Source organism: Temnothorax americanus, unplaced genomic scaffold (assembly GCF_048541705.1).
Source record: "Temnothorax americanus isolate GAGA-0224 unplaced genomic scaffold, ASM4854170v1 Scaffold137, whole genome shotgun sequence".
Lineage (NCBI taxonomy): Eukaryota > Metazoa > Arthropoda > Insecta > Hymenoptera > Formicidae > Temnothorax > Temnothorax americanus.
Window position 1 is genome coordinate 274,894 of NW_027509272.1, and position 12,356 is coordinate 287,249.

A 12,356-nucleotide genomic window follows, 5' to 3' on the forward strand; every position below is an offset into this window, starting at 1 on the left:
CGCAAAGTCCAAATGCGAAAATTTATTTTTAAGATACGTCGTCTCCGTCAACCGCTTTTCTTTATAACATACATGTAACAAACAGAGAACGTCACTTTCACTTTTTCGACACTGGCGGCTAGCGGCGTTAGTGTCGCAGTGCAGTGCAGTGCAGACAGTGCGTTCGTTTAGAGCGCTATCCTGTCAGTCAGTTCATCATCTGATCAGTTAACCTATCTCGATCGATCGAGAGACACGGTAGTACGCGCGGAGCGAGACCGATCGTGTGACTCTTTATTACGCGTCGCGAGGTAAGGTGCGACAACGCGCGCATACGCGCGTACGCGAAACGGCAGTAACACCGTAATCGTGCCGGCGATATACTGAATTGAATTGCTTCGTGCTTATCTAAAGATTTCGTATCCCTACATTGGGTGCGTTCAGCCGATACTTCGCTAGCCTAGCAATCGTGAGTAGTCGCTCGTTTTCGCTCGTTTCCTCTCCTTTGACCCAATGGATTAAAAGGAGAGGAAACGAGCGACTGCTCACGATTGCTAGGCTAGCGGAGTATCGGCTGAACGCACCCATCTACTATCGCTGCCGGAAAAGAAGGTTCTCTACGCTTGGCAGAAAGTGACGACTGACACGTTCGATCCCGACTTCGTTGATCGCAGAAGAGCTCAACTCGAGGTACGTTTCCGATTTGCAATTAAAAAATTTTGTGCGATGAATGATATATAGGCTACGGTCAACGTGATACAAATGCTTTGGAGCGTTCTTCTTCTCCTTCTTTCTTCATTGAAAGAAAAGAGAAGAGGAATGCTTCGAAGCATTTGTAGTGTCACGTTGACCGTAGCCATAATATCATATTAATACATTATTTTATTTTTTAGGTCAAGGATTGCCATTTAAAGCTGGTACGTTTGATGGGGCTGTCAGTATTTCTGCGCTTGTGGTTGTGCTATGCAAGCAAAACTTTGCACAATCCTACAAGACGTTTATATCGTTTCTTATCAACGTTGTATGCATGTCTGTCAAGAAGCGCAAGAGCAGTGTTACAATTCTATCCAGAGAACGGTGAGAACAGGTTGTTGATATTATATATATCTTGATATATAGGCTACGGTCAACGTGATTGTAAGATTACGATATTATCTTTATTAATATATAAAATAATTAATAATTAATGTAATAAAATACAATTAAAAAATTTATTAATACAATTAATTATTAATTTAATTATTAATAATAAATTAATAATTAATAATTTATTATTTTATCTTTTTAAAATAATGTTACTTGATCGCGTTTACAATAATCTCAGCGCCATCTGCTATGTTTTTTGTTTCGGTTTCTTCTTGCTTGGCCATTGTTGGTTATGCTGCTGACTTTTGATCTATGATCCGCTATTCCTGCATAGAGCAGTGTGTTTGCGTACCGGTAGCAACAGTGTGTTTGTGAAATCCAGTGTGAAAAGTTTTGTGGTACGTATAATATACATTTCAGTAATTAGACAATTGGAATTGTAATATGAAATGCGTTCCGTGTCACGCATGATGCGCATAAAGCATATATCCGGCCTTATTATTGTTCACTGATTATTACGAGAATAAAAAATGCATTATGCGCATTATTCGTATGGCCATAACGTTCCTGCTGGGGAACGAGAGCCAATATTGATTGGATTGAATGAGCATTATTTGTGAGACAGAACGTAACCTATATGTCGGGTGCTCGGAAAATCACCGGTTTGCGTAAAGAGGCTTTACCGCATTTTCTATATAACTCGACAATTTTGGTTGTTCCGAAGATCATTGTCAGTACTAAAAATGTATAGTTTACGTTACGTATGTTATAGAATTTTAGTATTGGCAGCAAATTTTGGCCTTTATATTTTGGCAGTGAATGCAGCCTTTAATGTACATTATTAGTACGCATTAATTAATTTCTTATTTTGTTGCAGCACAGATTCCGTGACATCTGTCATTCGTCCAAAGACATTCTTTGGTGTTTAATCCCGGCCTTGTGACTCTTCAAATAGTCTCCAAGTAAATATCCCGACATTGCAAATATTATACAAATATTTCACAGTTAAAAATTTCGTTTTTTAAATAACTGTAAAATATTTGCATTTAAAATATGATTTTCTGCATTTATGATATTTATGTGTTGATATTGACTCATTGTATAAGTACATATTATATTTTAACAGAAATGAATCGAAAGAGACCAATCTAAGTACAAGGGAATAACATTAAAAGCTGGGTCATTAGCGGATAATTGTTGTGGCTTAACATGTGGTGCCATTGTATCAGTACAAAATATTGCTTTTTGTACAGAACGAAATATTCCAATGATCATAGGTCACGAATTCTTAGATAAAGAAGATCTGTATAATATTCCTTGTCCTTCGTCGCTACTTGGTACTTATATCGTGTGCTCACAGTCCAATTTAAAATCGTGGCCATTACATAACATTATAAACAAATATGTAAAATTACCTTATGAAGATGAAAAATATGCAGTTTTTCCATTAATTCATATGGAAACATAAATTGTATGTTTATTGACAAAGAATGACCGAAAAGACGTGTTATGCGGTCGTAGAGTTTATGGATGGTCTACAAGTTATCCCTACAAATTGGTTAAGTCAAGATCTACGAAGTGCCCTTTGGCCTAATTTCACAAATAACAAGAGTTATGATAAAGCAATCAAGCAGATGATAGAGCCGGAATCAACGTGGGCGAGCCATTCTATAAAAAAGATATTTGGGACATTTGGTAAGCGACGTTATATGTCTTTAGTGAATGTATTATTTTTGTATATGTTGCTATTCCTTAACAATATAGTTTAAAACAATACAATTTTATTTTAATTATATTATTTTGTTGCAGTTTTTTACGTAAGAGCAATGAAGAAGTTAAAAGAGGCCGAAGATACATCTGATTTGAACTCTGGCACCGAAAAAGAAGAATTCTTGAAAAAATCAAGAAAAGTTAGAGCCGCAAAACCTATTGATTCGAGTAACGATGAAGAAGAAGAATCTGATGACAGTTTTGTTTCGGAGCTCCCAACTTTTCCTAAAAAACGTTGTCACGAGATAACACAATGTATGTCGAAAAATAAAGTGGGCAGGCCACGAAAAGGTAAGAGGATTAATAAATATCATTATAATTCACTGCTGTGTTTCTATTAAAAGTATTAATAGAAACACAGCTAGTGAATTGTAATAATACAGTGAAAAGAAATATTTTAATAACATAATTTTATATTTGTATTATAGAAATTAACTACATTGGTGTTGAAGATAACGCCAATAAAGAGAACAACGATCAAAATGTTGCATCGTATGACATAACGAAAAAAAATTCTCGTAACAATTATAACGCCAATAAAGAAAAAAGTGTTCAAAATATTGCATCGTATACAACGAAAAAGAAGATTTAAAAAAGCGTAAAGCTTATCGCAGATAAATTGTCATTTGATATTATTGACAAAAAACAGGAAAACATGGATACAACAAAAGATTTTCCATTGAAAAATCAAACCGAATTGGATATTTTAGAAGATAAGCTACAAAATGATGAAGGTTATCGAAATGAACTGGTAGGTCAACGTTCATATTACTGTAACAAATATATATTTATAAATATTTTTTTACTGAAAAATCTAAATCGATAACGGTCTCTTTATTTTAGAAGATCGTACACCTACGGTAATCGATTCTGTCCCTCAGACAATTTTCCAAACTGAAAAGTCGCTATTTTTTTACATACTTACAGTTCATGTTTAACGTAACGAGCAATAAGCTCTAGTCGTTACTTTAATCATGAACTACAAGCATGTAGAAAGATAATGGTGACTTCTCAGTTTGGAAAATTGTCTGAGGGACAGAATCGATTACCGTGGATGTACACTAACAATAGCTGTTAGAAAATAATATTGTGGTATTACAGTTATATTTCTTATTTATATAATTACAACATATTAATGCAAATTGGAATTTATTTTAGATTAAACAATTGTGTCGCGCAAGGAGTGGCAATATGAGAACTTTTTGCATTCGATTAATGAGACGCATATTTTCGAATGAACTAGCTACAAAATATAGTTGGCTTGGAACCAAAAAGAAAGAAATTTTTTCAACTTTGCATATATGCAAAGTTATTATGAGTAAGTTCAATATTTAAAAGCAATCTTCATTGTTTTATTATTGTTAAATCTGTAACTCATGACTTATACAATATTTTTGTAATATTATAAATATGTATAACATTTGTTACAATACTATAACCATATTACTTTGAAATTGTCAAGAAACTTTACAGAAGTAATACAAATATCTTATTTTTTAGGTGTGATTCGAAAATCACATTCAGATGTTTCCGACGATCAAATTGCAGCGCCAATTAAAATATGGTTAGCCCATGCTCCTGAGCGTTTCAACAGACAAAAGATAAACAATAATCAAGAAGATAACCAAGAAGAGAACAGAGAAGAGAACCGAGAAGAAAATCAAGATGAAGAAAATTGATCCTGAAAGGAAAAAATACCAGATTTGTATCAGTGGGATCAGTGCATTACTGCAATAGCCGGACCAAAGATAATATATAGCAATAAAGGCTAATGAAATACATTTAAAGAAAGAAATGTTTTTATATAACGTTCTTATATATAAAATAAATCTATTTGTTAATTGCATATTTAGAGTCCTTTAATCTAACCTTTAAATAAAATTTTATGGATACTTGAAATTTTATTGGGTTAGATTAGGTACACGTATTTTTGAATAAAATTACACATTCTCGTGAAATTTTATTGAAAGATATACATGGAGACAGAAATGCTTCATACGAAGTTGCACGCATATAGAAGCATATTTAGTGTGTGTTCCATCTCTTTTTGTAATGCTCGATATTATGCATTGTAAAAGAAGGCCGGAACACGCGTACCGAGTATACTCCAATTTTCTGTGCAACTTTGAGTGAGAAGGCATTCCTCTTTCCCGCGTGTATGTACACGTACCTAACCTAATCCAACACATATGAGCACGCGCACGCAATGATGCGTAAATGTATGCGTGTATACATGAGCTACTGAGCCTTGACCGTTCCCATCCTCTGCGCATACTGCGAGATATCCTCAGGATTTACTATTGATCAAATCATGCGGGACATAGGAACTTGCCCAGCATTTCCCATAGTATATCGCAGTCGGGATCTCGTAAATCCCCAGGATATACGGAACTTACTGTTGCGATATTCTCAGTATAAGCTCAGGATGTCCCTGTGCTGTATGGGACATCTGTTGATACTGTAGAAGCTGTAGTACTGCTGTAAAAAATAATTTATTTTTAATCATTTTATATTACTATCAAAAATATTTTTAAGTATCAAAACTAGATTTTTCCAAATAAAGAGTAATTAAAACTAATATAAATGAAAACTTACTTATTATTGGTAAACTCTAAACATCTTGTTGGTACAGCATCTGGATGAAGGCGAGCTCGACTTTTGACGATTTTATACTGATTTTCTTCAAAATGTACATGGCACAATCGACAATTGCGCGTGAGCATACTCGGAGCCTTTTGGTATTAAATCCAATCTTCTTCATGCTTGAACCCATGCCAACCACCTGTGTATGTCAGAATAATTAATTAAATTACGCAAATAATGAAATAATGATGTAAACAATTATTAAAATAGTATTGTACCTATCATGTTTTTTTGGAAAAAGGAAGAAGTGTCGTTTTTCTACATTTATGGTGCTCATACATACTGTCACTGCACACCAATGACTTTCTTTTTTAACGCCTTTAATAGTTTTTTTCCATTTTCTAATTTCTTCTCGTAGCAAAAAATCTGAAACAAAGCTAAGATCAAAGTGCTCTCAAAGAAAAGGAAACCTGTATAAAATTTATACAGGTTAACTTTCCTTTCTATACTTCCAACACACAAATCACTTCACAATCACTTCACAAATCTCTTCACAATCACACACTTTACAATCACACAATTTACACATTTTTTTCCGACTTTTATCAAGTCACTCTATAGCTGTCTATAGCACTTTAATGCCTTAGGCATTTAAATGTGCCTCTAAATCCGTTAGGAAAGGAAAGACAGTAAGAAGAAAAGAGACAGAAATAATGCTTTATTTTGCGCATGCGCAATCCGTTTTGGCCAACACGAAATCAGAGGAGTTGCGCTACTGTATACAGGGTGCCCCAGAATTCTTGGTACTTTTCTCATATTTAGATAGAGCGAGCCAAACTGAGTCGAAAAGTCATGTACCATTTTGAAATTTTCGCAATAGTTGACGAGTTATTAATGATTAAAAATTGACGTATTAGCCCGCCCTCCGCCAAATCCAAGCGCGCGGCGAGATGCGGCCGCCCCGCGGTTGGCGCGCGGGCAGTTGTTTACTACAAGCGGCGATGATTACGCACGAGCGGCGCGTAACGCCGGGCCCCTGTCCTAAGCGCGATGATATAGTTTCTCGCCTTTTTTAAATAGAAATAAAATTTTCTAACAACATAGAAATTTTTTTTGTGCGTACGTATGTACATATGTGTGCACATGCATACACAGGAAAATATCAATTCTACTGCTTAAAAAAGCGATTACTCAATTTACCTTTTTTTTTAGTAAGTAACGGTTGTCTTTAAGCAAAAATATTTTCTTGATAATAGTCTTAAAATGTACAAATTTTAGAAAGAGTTTTTATTATGTACTCGAAAAAAGAATTTATACTCCTTCAAAGAACATAATAAAATTTTATCAATGAAAAGTCAAAATAATAAATAAAATAATACGAGGACCCTCGAGATTAAAATAGGAGAAGGCTATGAGGGTCAGACGCAGATCACAGTGCGTAATATCAGAAATAAGTGATTTATTCGTCGTTTTGATACATTACATCGATCCGTACGTTTCGGCTCAGTTTTGAGCCATCTTCAGCGGTAGTTACAGAAATTAAGTTACACGTTCTCCGTACCATATGGTGAGTTTACTGATTCAAAGTATCAGAAACATAGACCAATTGATCCATATCTGTAAATTTGTTTAATTAATGTTGAGATATTAAAAAGATCCCTTAGGAAACTCACCATTCGGTCTGAAAAACATGGAATACAGAGCCATGCGTACATAATGAATATCTACTCTCTGCGAGAAGACTTGACGATCTTGTCGACACGACACACAATAATATGAAAGGTCTTGCAAGAAGAGGCATGTCGTAGGTCAACACACCGGCGAGGATTATAACAAAGCACGATTTGACACCGTCACAATATTGCATGTACCATAGTAAAACCCCGATTTGCCAACGACCAGAGTTCATGAGCATGGATTACAATAATTTGCTCAAAACCGTGACATATGCATGATGCAAAAAATCCGTGTCATTTTGAGACGGTGTCAAATCGTGCTTTGTTATAATCCTCGCCGGTGTGTTGACCTACGACATGCCTCTTCTTGCAAGACCTTTCATATCATTGCTGTGCATGTGTCGTGTCGATAAAGATCCCTGGTAACCAGTTTGCTAGTTCAGATGCGTCCCGAAGAAGTGCGCAAGAAATCAGTCCAGAATTGCGACAAAAGTGCATAATATCTGTGATTGAACGAGTACTTACTGTACTATTGCAGTAGTCTGCTGTAAGAAGCTACTGTGAAATTTTATACTATTTGTTAAAAGTAAACATGTAGCAGAAATGTGAAAACAATATGGAAGTATCTTTTGAGTACAGATCCAACCGGCAGAAACGTGAAAAGAACGTGCAAGCATCTGCCCGTGAGAAAAAGAGCAGTCGAGTGTGCTAGACGCTTGAAACATATTTGCAGCAAAATTTCACAAGTGTATGTCGCTTAAATTGTTGTTTTTGCCGTACAGATTCGACCGGCAGAAACGTGAAAAGAACGTGCAAGCATCTGCCCGTGAGTAAAAGAGCAGTCGAGTGTGTTAGACTCTTGAAACATATTTGCAGCAAAATTTCACAAGTGTATAATGTCGCTTAAATTGTTGTTTTTGCCGTATAGATCCGAGTGACAGAAATGCGAAAAAAGCGTGCAAGCATCTGCCCGTCAGAAAAAGAACAGCCGAGCGCGCTAAACTCCCAGACAGCACAAAATATTTATAAAATATTTATAAAAAAGATTTAAATATTTTGAAAATATATACGTTGAATATTTTGTAAATATTATTATAATGTCCGGAAAATAAAAGATTATAATAAATATTTTAAAATAAAGTGTAAATAATTATCATCAATATTATTAAAGTAGTTTTTAATTTATGTTATAAATATTTATAGAAATAATTACTGTAAGTTAAGTGGAAATTGTGAAACTGTTATAGCTTCGTGCTGTGAGATGTAGAGGCTATACGGTTCATTTTGGCGTTACGAATTTCGAAAAATGTTTGATTGATAAATCAGATGTACGGTATATTCTGCCAAAATAACAAAGATAACGCTCTCAATAACGATAAATAAACAAAACAAGGCAAATGAGAGCTTGTTCGCGACGATGGACGGGCGACAGTAATAAAAAATATTACAAAAATTGAATAAAATATATATAATAAAGTAAACGTTTCGGTCCTTGATTTGGACCCTCCTCAGTACATATAGCTAGTCGAGTGAAATGCAGTGGTCACAAGTAGTCAAAAATGCCGCGTAATACTTATTGTATTACGCGGAGAGATGGTGTCGTATATCTTATCAATTTGACTGTCAGGTAACTCTTGTGATCACTTTTTAAGGTATGACTATATATATTTGTTTAATTTATTTCTTTTTATGGAATTAAGGTAACAGTCACGTTGCGGATACGAGATCCACACTCTCATAATCGGAGAGCGGAATAACTGCATTTTTGACTACTTGTGACCACTGCATTTCACTCGACCAGCTATATGTACTGAGGAGGGTCCAAACCAAGGACCGAAACGTTTACTTTATTATATATATTTTATTCAAATATTGTTGAATTTGTAATATTTTATTACTGTCGCCCGTCCATCGTCGCGAACAAGCTCTCATTTGCCTTGTATTGTTTATTTTTGCCAAAATTATTTGTATTTCTGCTGCTCTACTTCTTACGCAAGCATCTGCCATAATTCTTGTTGAATTCTGCTGTATGTGCTAGTTTGCAACAATGCCGCTAGGCGGCGCATAATGGTAAAACTAACTCGCAAGTAAATTTCAGTTGGGATCTAATATAAGCAGGCCTCCGGCGAAGCGCGAAGCAAAATCATGACATTCGCGACAATCTTCGCCAGCAATACAACGCAAGGCTTACCCAACACCACTGCGGTGTTATAAATATAAAAAATATTTTTGTAAATTATTTTAATCTTTCTAAGAAATATTTTATATTTTGTGTTCTATGGGTAGCAGTAGGCGCTGCTACAAATCTAGCGCGATTATGTTGCATTGCGATTTGCGCAAGCATCTGCCACATTTCTTGCACTATTTTGCTATATGTAAATGCATACACATATCTTCCACAATTCTGTTGCACTACGACGAGAACAAGTTTCTGCCAACAGAAAAATAGTCAAAGTTGGAAATAGAAAACGCATGATCTGCCCGAAAGTTAGTGCACGACTTTCGTGCAGTTTTACAGCAGAATTGCAAAGGATTGGTTACCAGGGATCGTCAAGTCTTCTCGCAGAGAGTATTCACTATGTATACATGGCTCTGTATTCCACGTTTTTCAGACCGAATGGTGAGTTTCCTAAGGAATCTTTTTAATATCTTAACATTAATTGAACAAATTTACAGATATGGATCAATTGGTCTATGTTTCTAATACTTTGAATCAGTAAACTCACCATATGGTACGGAGAACGTGTAACTTAATTTCTGTAACTACCGCTGAAGATGGCTCAAAACTGAGCCGAAACGTACGGATCGATGTAATGTATCAAAACGACGAATAAATCACTTATTTCTGATATTACGCATTGTGATCTGCGTCTGACCCTCATAGCCTTCTCCTATTTTAATCTCGAGGGTCCTCGTATTATTTTATTTATTATTTTGACTTTTCATTGATAAAATTTTATTATGTTCTTTGAAGGAGTATAAATTCTTCTTTCGAGTACATAATAAAGACTCTTTCTAAAATTTGTACATTTTAAGACTATTATCAAGAAAATATTCTTACTTAAAGACAACCGTTACTTACTAAAAAAAAAAAAAGGTAAATTGAGTAATCGCTTTTTTAAGCAGTAGAATTGATATTTTCCTGTGTATGCATGTGCACACATATGTACATACGTACGCACAAAAAAAATTTCTATGTTGTTAGAAAATTTTATTTCTATTTAAAAAAGGCGAGAAACTATATCATCGCGCTTAGGACAGGGGCCCGGCGTTACGCGCCGCTCGTGCGTAATCATCGCCGCTTGTAGTAAACAACTGCCCGCGCGCCAACCGCGGGGCGGCCGCATCTCGCCGCGCGCTTGGATTTGGCGGAGGGCGGGCTAATACGTCAATTTTTAATCATTAATAACTCGTCAACTATTGCGAAAATTGCAAAATGGTACATAACTTTTCGACTCAGTTTGGCTCGCTCTATCTAAATATGAGAAAAGTACCAAGAATTCTGGGGCACCCTGTATACTGTGACCGAATGCCTCTTTCGACTTACTGCCCGACTGCGTCGCGGCAGCCGTGACCCCCGCTACCGTTTTTGCGAAAACACAAATCATTCTATTGGTGGATCCTAGATCCGCCCGCCGATTCGCTCGTGTTTGGCCGCGACTGCTAATATTGGTCGAAAGGAGAGGACGATAGCGGAAGCCATGATTCGAAGATCACAGGCGCCGAAGACGCCTGAAGCACAGTATATACAGTAGCGCAACTCTCCCGATTTCAGCGTGTACGAAATTCAACTGCACATGCGCGAGCTAAGTAGATAACCAATCACAGAACTGATCTTCTGTCGCACTTTCTCTCTCTATTTCTTCTATAGCGCTTTCTCTCTTACCTATATAGCGGTTAAAATTGGCGGTAACAGACATCTTACAGAAGTGAAGTGTGCGAGAAATCGGAGTTAGACGTGAAAGATAGAGAAAGTGAGCAGGAGTATTCAGTGTTTAGTGTTAAGTGTTCAGTGTTCAGTGTTCAATTACATAAAGAGTGAAAGAAATAAAACTTAAAATTGACAGTTAACCAAGAAAAATTATATTTAGTCTTAGAGAGAATAGTTAATCTGTATATAAATAATATTGTACAAATTTTCTATTCTCTTCCAAAAAGCACTTTTGATCTTAGCTTTGTTGCAGGTGCTGCTTCTTAGAAGACAGGAAAAATATCGAAAAAGATGAATCGTAAATCAAGTTTATGGTGTGTTGCGAAGGAGTGCAACAATAATAGTACGGAGAAAAGACACTTTTTTTTATTTCCTAAAGAACATGATAGGTACAATTTGGTTTTAATTATCATTTTTTAAAGCATGTATATAATTTTATATAGATATATTGAATCTACACACATAATTCAATATTTTCATATTTCCCTAAAATCTATCTATATATATGTAATATATTTTTTATGTTAATAACAAATTGGCATAACATTTTTAGATGGTTGCAATGGATACATGCATCCGGAAGACTCGACTTGCAAGTGATGGGCCCAGAATATGGTCATCGCAACTATCGACTATGCCACTTGCATTATGAAGAAAAGTGGTACAAAATAGGCCAAAAAAGAGCTTCTCTTCATCCTGATGCTGTACCTACAATATTTTTTGGAAGAGAGTAAGTAATAAACTTTTTATACTGCACATTATTGTTTATTCTAAATAATATTTAAATTTTTTAATAATAATAATAATAATAATAATAAACTTTATTAACGGGTAATAAACCCTTTAGCGTACAAAGAGAAAAGAAAAAACAAGAACAATAAGATAAAATAAAAATTTTACAACATAATATGGAGAAATTCAGGTTACAAGAGTAGACGAGAAAGTTTTTGTTTAAAAGTTGATACAGAGCCACCAAAAAAGTCAACCCTATTGGAGAAATTACTTGCAGATATTATTAGCCTATTTACACACGAATTTGCGCTATACAAAGTACGGTGATACTCGATGTGGAAGATGGAGTACTGTCTTAATTCTCTATTCGGGATGTTGAAATAGATACGTTCCAACAAAACCGGACAATCAATAGAGTGATTAAGAAGCTTAAAAATAAATGTAAGATCAAAGGTTAGTCTCCTATTTTCTAACGATAGCAGATTTAATCTATCTAATATAGTGCAGTATTCATGGCAAGTAATTGACATGGGATTACCTAGCCGATAAGCGGCCATACGCAGGAATTTGTGCTGCACACGTTCAATCAATAGCTGATG

General features: G+C 35.3%; 1 pseudogene across 1 annotated transcript; it reads left to right on the forward strand.

The window, feature by feature from the left end:
- The first annotated feature begins 1,404 nt into the window (after window positions 1-1,404).
- Window positions 1,405-4,681, forward strand: LOC143894339 (uncharacterized; annotated as a pseudogene). The gene is made up of 8 exons (XR_013256067.1): window positions 1,405-1,463; window positions 1,943-2,027; window positions 2,192-2,402; window positions 2,555-2,760; window positions 2,875-3,126; window positions 3,264-3,586; window positions 3,994-4,153; window positions 4,336-4,681. The product of XR_013256067.1 is annotated as an uncharacterized LOC143894339 (transcript).
- The last annotated feature ends 7,675 nt before the right edge of the window (window positions 4,682-12,356 follow it).